At 29.9% G+C, this 10819-nt stretch overlaps 1 long non-coding RNA gene across 1 annotated transcript; it reads left to right on the top strand.

Annotated features, from left to right (window-relative positions):
• The first annotated feature begins 902 nt into the window (after nucleotides 1–902).
• Nucleotides 903–5629, top strand: LOC110910050. The gene is made up of 5 exons (XR_002575804.2): nucleotides 903–1211; nucleotides 1323–1463; nucleotides 4241–4325; nucleotides 4558–4619; nucleotides 5339–5629. It is a non-coding gene; the product is annotated as an uncharacterized LOC110910050 (long non-coding RNA).
• The last annotated feature ends 5190 nt before the right edge of the window (nucleotides 5630–10819 follow it).

Genomic DNA, 10819 nt, shown 5'->3' with positions numbered 1-10819 from the left:
CGTTCCTACTATGTTGAGTGTTGTTAACATTTTCTTTTAGTTGATTCTAATCATATGTGAATTCTTATAGTTATAAAAAAACAATAGGGATTCATGTATTGATTTTGCGAGTTTTGAATATAAAACAGACCGGGGGGGGGGGTGTTGAAAATAATATCTTAATATTTCAGTTTTATATTTTCTATCTGTTAGTTTAGTTGTTCTTATATGTTTGTTTTTTGTTTGTATATGTGATGGGCTGAACATCTGGGCTTGCTGGCTTGTATATGGTCAAAAAAGTGTTACAACCTGGGCTGGGTTGATGCAACGATTCAGATGGAACTGGGCCAAGGTTTTTAGGTCAATTATGCTACAATATAAAGGAGTACGAAAGTTCACTCTTTTGGAGAGGCTGAGATTTTTCTCACACATATACACACACTTCTTCTGGATCTAATCTGTTGTCACACAGTTATCTCTAATTCATTCTGGGGTTTGAACGTTGTTGTTCGTTTATCAGGTAATCTGAGTGTTAGTGAATAGAGATCATCATGTTGATGGTCTAATAGATTAGTGGTATGATTTGCATTGGAGTTTTTTTGATGTTTTGTTCGTATTCGTTCTTGTAAATCCTTCATGTTCGTTTGTTTTGTAAAGATACCATAGTTTTTTTACAATAATAACAATAATTACTTTGCATATGTCATAAGGTTTTTATTTAGCTATTTAATAGTTAGTAATTTAAAAGTTTAATATTTCTTTAAAGACAATAGAGTTGTTTTAATTGAAAAAATAATAATTAACGATATAAAGTATAGTAATCACTAAGGATAAATAAAACTATCAAAATAGTATTAATTTTTACATTTTAAAAGAATATATATAATATTGAACTAATTTACCCAATTAATTAATACTAATCTTTTAAATATAATAAAAGTCATACCTAGGGGACACATGTCCCCCATCTAGAGCCTCTAAAACTCCTTTTCCAACCATTTTCTAATCCTCTTATTTCCCTGATGTGAAACCCGACTCGGGATCCATATTATCTATCCGGGTCCTTTTTTTTCGTTCCATATATAAAGCAACTATCCAATCAGTTTTTCCATCTATTCTTCTTCTCTCATACGCTTTGGGATTATTAGGGTTTTTTTTCCTTTGTATCCTTATTTTACAGGAGCCATTATCTGAATAATTGAAGATCTAAGGTTCTTATTCGAAAATCCACGGTATGTATTTTAGGTTTTTCTTACGGCATCTTTGAATCTTTGATTTGTTTGTTCTTATCACTGAATAATCGAAGATCTTAGGGTTTTTTTCCTTTCTATCGTTCTTTTCAGCAAGCATTATACTGATTATTCGAACAATCATGGTATGTATTTTAGTCCTCTGTTACGCGTCTTTGAATCGTTGTTTTGGCGTCGATTTGGTTATCAACATCTCAGATCTACAGTCTCTTGACGGCGTGTACGGTATGGAAGGTACGGTTGACTTACTTTTGCTATATGTTTATTGTATTTTTTTGTAATTTTATGCAAAAAAAAAAGTTGTTATGTGATGTGTTTACATCCGCTTCGATTGATTTCTTAAAGGATGATTATTAGGGTTTTCAAATGTTTCTCAATTTTATTTCAGTTGGATTGAAATTGTATTGCAAACTTAAGTAAACAATGGATTTCATAGAAGTAGTTTCTTTTTAACCTAAAAAGTAATCTTTTTTAACATATGTTTCTATAAAATTTTAGTAGAACATCTGGAAAAAAATTATGCAATTGGCATAAGAATTGAATGTGAATTTATTTGTTTCGAGTCAAGATTCAAAGGGATTTCGGTCAAAGTTGATAACATCTATTTGTTGATATTTATTAGGGCATTACCCTCGATGTTTGATACACTGGTAAAACACTAGAGTAATATATCATTTGATCTGATTTTTTTTTTATTTTTGTGTTTTGTTTGATTTCTTTTAGCCATTGTAGGTGACATATGTAGATCAGGTAGAAAGACTAGGTGCGGCATGTTATTTTTTGTACTTCTATTCAGTAATTTTGTGTTTCATCCCTACTCCTTTCGCCAATATCCAATATAATTATAATGTTTCAGTTAATCATTATTGGTTCCCTTTGGTTTGTTCAAGAGCACAATTTTTTCGTTGGCATGCTTCCATAGAAAGATTTTGAGTCTGAAGTTACAATATTTGTATAAAATGTTTGTAAAGTATCACAAATTAGAAATCAATGAAATCTTAAAATTTTTAAAATTTGAACATGTATTTATATGTTTGGAAATAAGTTACAAATTTGATTTCTAATAAAATGTGAGAAATTTGAAATTAATTTGATTGAGATTTTTTTTCTAGAAAGTATCACAAACTAAGAACTAATGAAATCTTAAAATTTTTAAAATTAGAACATATATCTATAAATTTGAAAATAAGTTACAAAATTTGATTTCTAATAAAATGTGAGAAATTTAAAATTAATGTGATTGACATTTTTTTCTGAAAGTATCAAAAACTAAGAACTAATAAAATCTTAAAATTTTTTTAATTTGAAAGAACTAATAAATAATTTTCTAATAAAATGTGAGAAATTTGAAATTAATGTGATTGAGAAATTTTTTTTGGAAAGTATCACAAAATTAGGAACCAATGAAATTTTAAAATTTGAACATATATCTATAAAATTTAGAAATAAGTTACAAATTTGATTTCTAATAAAATGTTTGGAAAGTATCACAAATTAGGAAACAATGAAATCTTAGAATTTTAAAAATTTGAACTTCTATCTACAAATTTGAAAATAAGTTACAAATTTGATTTCGGATAAAATTTGAGAAATTTGAAATTAATGTGATAAAGAATTTTTTTATGGAAAGTATCACAAACCAAGAACTAATAAAATCTAAAAAATTTTAAAATTAGAACTTATATCTATAAATTTGGAAATGGGTTTAAATTTAATTTCTAATAAAATGTTAGAAATTTGATATTAATGTGATTGAGATTTTTTTTTTTTGAAAAAGTATCACAAACTAGGAACTAATGAAATTTTAAAATTTTTAAAATTTGAACTTATATTTATAAATTTGGAAATAAGTTACAAATTTGATTTTGATAATAAATTTAATAGGTAATCAAATATGTAATTGATATGATACTTGAGTGGGAAAAGCTGTGTGGGGGAGAATGTGGTTTCAACACATGCATTTTATAGAATCATTTATTAGATAAAAGATAAGAATTTTTTCAATATGTTTGTCATGCATACAATATGTAATGGGAGAGATAGAATGTGTTTACATGATTTATTGCACTTATCAACTTAAAATTTGTTTGTATTAAATAACTATGTGCATGTATACATAAGTAAAATAAATATATAAATAGGCGGTTTGGTCAAACTACCAACTTTATTTACTAGAGCTCAGATTTTTATATTCAAGGTTTCCCAAATTGTAGTGAATTAATTTGGTTTATTTCGATCATAAAAATATGAGAAATTTGAAATTGATGTAATTGAGAATATTTTTGGAAAGTATCATAAATTAGGAACCAATGAAATCTTAAAATTTTAAAAATTTGAATTTATATCTATAAATTTGGAAATAAGTTACAAATTTGATTTCTAATAAAATGTGGGAACTTTGAAATTAATGTGATTAAGATTTTTTTGGAAAATATTACAATCTGGAACTAATAAAATCTTAAAATTTGAACTTAAATCTATAAATTTGGAAATAAGTTACAAATTTGATTTTGATATTAAATCTTAATAAATTTTTATGGCATTTGAATGATATATTATTCTGATTTTTTTACCTCCGTGTATTAGATTTTGTTTTTATATCGCGAAAATATTTGGTCGATTGTATCGCAATTAGGATTTTGAACATTCATGTTTGTTTCAATAATGTTGTCTTATTGCTATTTTGATGGTTTGGTATCCATATTGTTCTTGATTTGATGTTGTGATAGCCTCTTTAATTGTTGCTAAAATGACACATTTTGAGTTCTGTTCTTTTGTTTTTTTTTTCAAGCCAGATATTGTAATATGTTCCAAATTAGGTCATTTTTAATTATGTAATTTGTTAGACAATTTGTACGAAGTTTTCTGGATTTTCTAATTAGCTAAATTTGTTTGTTAACAACCTAAAGTATATTGGATTTTCCAATACCCCAGGTTTTGTAAATATATTGGTTGATGTCATGTAATGTCATATTATATTATTTACCACAGGTTTTCAATTGTGTTCTCAGGTTGGTGGTTGAAATGTGTGTGGAGACGAAGCACTCAAAAAAGGTGAAAACCACGGCTACTGAAGGGGAAAACAAAAGTCACTGTGTAAGTTCAAAGTTCTTGAGTGATCATATATTTGGCATTTTTAATTTATTTGGTACGATGGATATTTATATTTTTAATGTTTATTTTTTTCAAATATATTACTTACTCCAAGGAGGATGAAGCAGTTTGATGTATACATGCAGTATAATGGTTTGTTTTGGAGGGTAGCTGTATAGCAGTTTGAATATATTACTTATAACAAGATCTGAGAGTTTCCTCTTTACTTTTGAAGTTGATGTATGCAACGCCTGGCTTGGGACCACGAAGTATTATCGTGCATGGCTGAGAAGCATGGTATGTTATATAAATACTTTTATTTTGCTATGTAATGTCTATAATCACAGGGGAATTAGAACAACCCGAAGATCTTTTTTCATTCTTTATATTCTTTTTGACATGACATTTAGATCAAATTTCCTATACAATATACATGTTTTGGTATCCAAGAAAGATATATAATAGTTGATCTATTTTATGTTTATGCAACTAATTTTTTTTTGGGAAAAGATTCATAATTTTATATATATATATATATATATATATATATATATATATATATATATATATATATATAGAGAGAGAGAGTTTAATGTTGCTGCTAGGGTTGAGACATTGGAGCTGGAAGATTTATTAGCCTCCTTGGTTGCGGCTGGGGTAGTTTTATCTCAGAGTAAGGATGGATGGGTTTAGGATTATGACTACTCTGGGTTATTTTGTGTACACAACCTCAAAATCTGTTTGCAATCTTTCACCAGTTTCCAATCGGTTCAAGTATCTTGCTGGAATAGTTGGGCGCTTAGAAAAGTTGGGATTATGGTATGGCGAGCTATGAAGGAGCGGTTGCCTACTCTTATGGGATTGGCTTCCAGAAACATCAATGTTCCTTCAATTATGTGCAGTTTTGTGGCGAAAATCTAGCATTTTGCGATCATTTGCTTCTGGCGTTTCAGTTTTCTAATGCTTTATGGAATATCATTTGCGAGTGGCATAAATTCTCTTTTCTTTTCTTTCAGTGTGGCTGATTTGGTGGGTATGCATATATTTTTAAATGCTCAAAAAAGAGAAAAAGGCTTTTCAAGTCATCATTCTTATGGGTTTGTGGTGTATTTGGAAGTTGCGAAACAATGTGGTTTTTAATCATAATCCGGTTATGATGGCTAGAGTTGTTGAAGAGACCAACGCGTTGAGGTACTTATGGGTTAAAGGTATATCAAAACGAGGCATGGATAGTTTTTGATTTTTTTAATCTTTTTGTTTTGTTTTGTTTTGTTTCTGTTTGGAGTTGTTTCGACGCATGTTTTCGAATGCTTTGGTGGTAGTCTAGCGTCTTGCTATGCTATTTTTTTAATGAAATTTTTTTAATGGTTCAAAAAAAAATCATGTGCCATAAATCTTTTGGAAGTCTAAATTGCAAGCAAAGAATTGTGGATCCAATATTGATCCACTTGCTCACAAGAATTATTGTTATTTCGATCACCAACAAATTTATATGTATAGAGCTTGCAAATTAGCCTTCGTATGAAGATGTACTCTGCAATTTGTAATGTGCGGCTCAAGTACATGAAAAATAATATTGTGTCTTGCACATCTATTTACCAGCTATTTGACCTATTAAAATATTATTTTAAAATTTTATTGACATATTTATTATAAGATTAACTAGGAAACCATGAGAAGAGATAACTACACAACATAATATATGTGGTATATGATAGAGAAAGTATGCCCATTCATCCATAATAATTTGGTTGAAATTACCTCTAGAATAATTTTTATATTCCTTACCGTAAAAAATTGAAGGCACTAAAATAAACAACATAATTATAGAAGGCAAAATGGTAAGAAACCTTTGGAATTGCATAATTTATGTTTCAAAAAGAACCTAGAATTTCTATGGCAGTGTAACAAGTATATCAACATAAATAATTTACAAAAGCACTCCATCAATCAAATTATTGATTACTTTTTTTACGTTGTTTACAACGTTTTTCAATATATTACCAATATAATTTTTTACATATAATTTGTTTACAATATGTAAAGTGTTGTTGGATGGTATGATATGATTCAAGTCGAACATGTTTTGTTAGGTGATGATTGTTTTTTCAATTGGTCAAAAACGAATTCGAGGTTATTGGTTACGAAGATCCAGCAAGTAGAAGTATTAGAGTAATAGGCTTTCAATTTATAACTCAAACCAGAAAAATGTATTTCCTTCGTTTACTTATCTTTTCGGTTATTTTAGATCTATAGTACGATGCTTTCGTTGTATTTTAATGTTCAACTTCAGTTTTCCATAAGTCCATGCGTACAGTTTGTTTATGATCAATTTAAACGTAATTTTTTAAAATAAAAAAAAACTTATCATTTCCCCACACCGCGAAATTCGCGGGAATTATCGCTAGTTAAGAATATACAAATAAGGGAGGGTGGGGCACCAAGCGGCTTCGGCAAACATTCCATAAAATGTCACCTGGCAATTCCTAATGTAATTGAGCTTTTAAAATACAAATTAATTTGATCTTTAAGCTTTTTAAATTTAATATGAATTCTAATTCTAATAAAAGAGCCATATTAATACCACATTGTTATGAATCAGATATACATACATAATACTCCTTATAGGTTTATCTCCCACTAACCGTTTTGGCTTCACAATAAATGTTTGGCAGTTACATTGACTGTAATATAAATATACATGTACTCTTGATACAAATGTCTATGAGATATAGAGTGAATATGAAATAGATTCTCTGAATATATTCTACAGAATTTTACCATTGTTTTATATCACGTTATCAGCACGATTGCTCTCTTTACTAGAGAATTCGCATTGATTTCACAAGGATTCGCTATCGTGGAATACACCATTGATTCATCACCAACTACTTTTCTTCGATTAACAAAATATTTGTTCATCAATCCGGGTACTACACATCCCACTCTCTAATTACAATTCAGTATGTTCATAAGCAATCGTTCTTTACACACTTGATATACCCAATTCTTCAAAATTGTTTTTGTTTTACTAAATGGGGTTACATGAGTAAGGAACGATGCAGATGACGAGCACACAACATAGGTTTTATGTGCTCAGTTTTAGAATACCCAGATAAAGCTTTATTTTTATCTAGAATTTAAGAAACCCATATTCGGTTTTCTAATCTGAAATTTAGAAACAAGGAATCAATTTTTTTTCTTCTTTAACAAATGGTGGTCCCGTGGTTTTCTTTTCATAAACAAAAAGGATACACATATTTTTTTGGTTTTGTTTTTTGAACGGTTCGTCACAATTAGATTTCAGATCTAATCCTTTGGAACAAAATGTAATATACTTTTAGATAAGGGTTTTTAGAATAGACAGAATAGGATTTATTTTTTTTTCTTTGCATTTTAGAACACAAGTAATAAGAATATTTCTTTTTAGATTTTATCATAGAGAAACACCAATCACAGATTATATGTTTTTCCCCTAACAATCCGACGGTCACTGCCGCCTCGAACATCAACTGAACAATAACAATCACAGTTAAACAAACACTAAGACATAGTTTTTTTTTCCTCTCTGGCCGGCAATTGTACCCAACCGTCATCCGTTTTTGTGTATCTCCAATGTTACTTTTTGGAGGTTCTTCAAGAGGAATGGTGACGACCTTCTTGTGGTGCAACTAGATCCCGTCGACTCAGTCGTCCCCTCTAATTGCGAATGGAAGATAGCAGTTAAGATATGAAACCCTAATTGAATTGAGAGGAAAAGATCTGTTTTGAAAAATGCACAAATGAAAAATATATGATTTTATTATTTAATAATAAAATATCTTCAATTAATGCTGTGCTTAACAGCTGTATACCATCGTAAAGAACAGAAAAAACAAAAGAAACAATTGTATTCAAAGTTTCAAACTTTAATTTTATTCAAATATTATTTAAATTAATATTATATTTTAGTTTGTGAGTATCTTAGAAATAAAAGGTCTACATATTTCTCGTATCCTCAAATGTAGTGGGGATTATTTCTCGTATCCTTAAATACATAACTGACCAAATTAAAAGGTATTAATTTTGAAGTAACTTTTTCAAATTAAAAGGCATTAATTGCTCATTAAATACGTAACTGACCAAATTAACTGATCAAATTAATGCCTTTTGACTATCCAGACCCTTCTATCGTTAGTAATATATTTAATTATATTATTAGTATCTGGTATATGGTATAGGATACCTTCTATTTATGATTCAACTTTATGTATTGTTGAACTAGTCAAATCAAGAGTTTTTTTTTTTTTTTTTTTTTTTATAAATTCTATTCAGTATATAATTTATATATATGGTTGATAAGTCATCATGAAACAAATTATATACCTTTTTGTTAATTGGTATTTGAAAAATATATATTTTTTTTAAATCAGATTCTTAATTTTAAAGTTACGGATTCTTTTTATTTTTTTTATCAATCATATTTCATTATTTACTTGAATTTTTTTTCATTTAAAAAAAGGCTTTCATTAAAGAGGGAAAACTGTACTGTTGAGGACCCTCTCGAGTTATGGAAAAACATTCAAGAAAGATTTGACCACTTGAAGTTGGTTTTACTCTCTAAAACTCGCTACAAGTGGGTTCATTTAAGGCTACGAGATCATAAGACTGTTAGTGGATTTTATTTCAACTCTATTGGTATTTTATGTTTTGAACTTTTGTTAATGGTTTCACTTAAAATCTTTGTGATGTTTGATTCATATTTGTGTGATGTGATGTGATGTTTTTTTTTTTTTAACATTCTCAAGCAAGTATTTCGTTATATTAATTAATTTTATTATTACCAGAGAAAATATGTTTACAAGCTCCAATAAAGCTATCATTGGTGATGAATGTCTCGTTGATAGTGGTACTACCAACACTATTCTCAAACATAAGAAATTTTTCTCTGAGTTGTCTCCTACAGAGACACTTGTGGGTACTATTTCTGGTGCGTGTGATCTTATAGAAGGCTCTGGAAGAGCAAGCATCATATTACCATCGGGTACTAAACTAATTATAAATGATGCATTATACTCTAGTAAATCAAGATGAAATTTACTTAGTTTTAAAAGTATTCGACAAAATGGTTACCACCTCAAAACAACATCCGAAAATAATATTGAATACTTACAAATTACTTCAAATGAAAATGGCAAAGATACCATTGTAGAAAAGCTAAAAGCTTTATCCTCTGGATTATATTGTACAAATATTACTCCTATTGAAGCATACATGGTGGTGAGTAACCATATGTTACTAGATAAAGACACATTCACAATATGGCATGACCGACTAGGTCACCCAGGTAACATAATGATGAGGCGAATAATTAAGAACGTAAATGGGCACCCTCTTAAAAATTTAAAAGTCTTACAATCAAAAGATTTTTTATGTGCGGCATGCTCTCTAGGCAAACTCATTACTCGGCCCTCACCAACTAAATTGACACAAGAAAACCCCTCATTTTTGGAAAGAATCCAAGGGGACATCTGTGGGCCTATACATCCTCCTTATGGTCCATTTCGCTATTTCTTAGTCTTAATTGATGCCTCATCGCGATGGTCACACGTGAGTCTTTTAGCTACCCGAAATGTAGCGTTTGCCCGACTATTAGCGCAAATCATACAGTTGAGAGCTCATTTCCCTGGAAATCCAATTAAAACCATACGAGTGGATAATGCAGGAGAATTCACATCCCAAGCTTTTAACGATTATTGTATGTCGATTGTGATAAAGGTTGAACATCCAGTAGCTCATGTTCATACACAAAATGGTTTAGCTGAATCATTAATTAAACGATTACAAATAATCGCTAGACCTCTCCTGATGAGATGCAAATTGCCATCTTCTGCATGGGGACATGCTATTTTACACGCTGCTGCACTAATCCGATTAAGACCAACTGCCGATCATGAATATTCCCCATTACAACTAGTCTCCGGAAGAGAACCAAATCTGTCCCACCTCAAAAATTTGGTTGTGCGGTATATGTACCGATATCGCCACCACAACGTACCATAATGGGACCACAGAGAAGACTGGGCATTTACATTGGTTTTAATTCCCATTCTATTATTAAATATTTAGAACCATTAACGGGTGACATGTTTACAGCACGCTTTGCTGACTGTTAGTTTAATGACACAGTATTCCCAGTCATAGGAGGAGATAAGATTAAAGAAAGACTGGTAACACAAGAGTTAACATGGAATGCATCATCGATATCAAATCTCGACCCCCGAAGTGGTCAATGTCAATCTGAAGTCCAAAAGATTATACATTTGCAAAGAATCGCAAATGAATTACTAGATGCATTCACAGACACAAATAGGGTGACAAAGTCACATATACCAGCATCAAATGCACCTGCTCAAATTGAAGCAATCCCATAAGCGATTACCATACAAAGAAAGCGTGGCAGACCAATAGGTTCCAAAGATAAGAACCCACGTAAACGGAAAGAACATAATAAATCA

Source organism: Helianthus annuus, chromosome 15 (assembly GCF_002127325.2).
Source record: "Helianthus annuus cultivar XRQ/B chromosome 15, HanXRQr2.0-SUNRISE, whole genome shotgun sequence".
Lineage (NCBI taxonomy): Eukaryota > Viridiplantae > Streptophyta > Magnoliopsida > Asterales > Asteraceae > Helianthus > Helianthus annuus.
The sequence above is the reverse complement of the archived record's forward strand: the minus strand, read 5'-3'. Positions and strand labels throughout refer to the sequence as shown.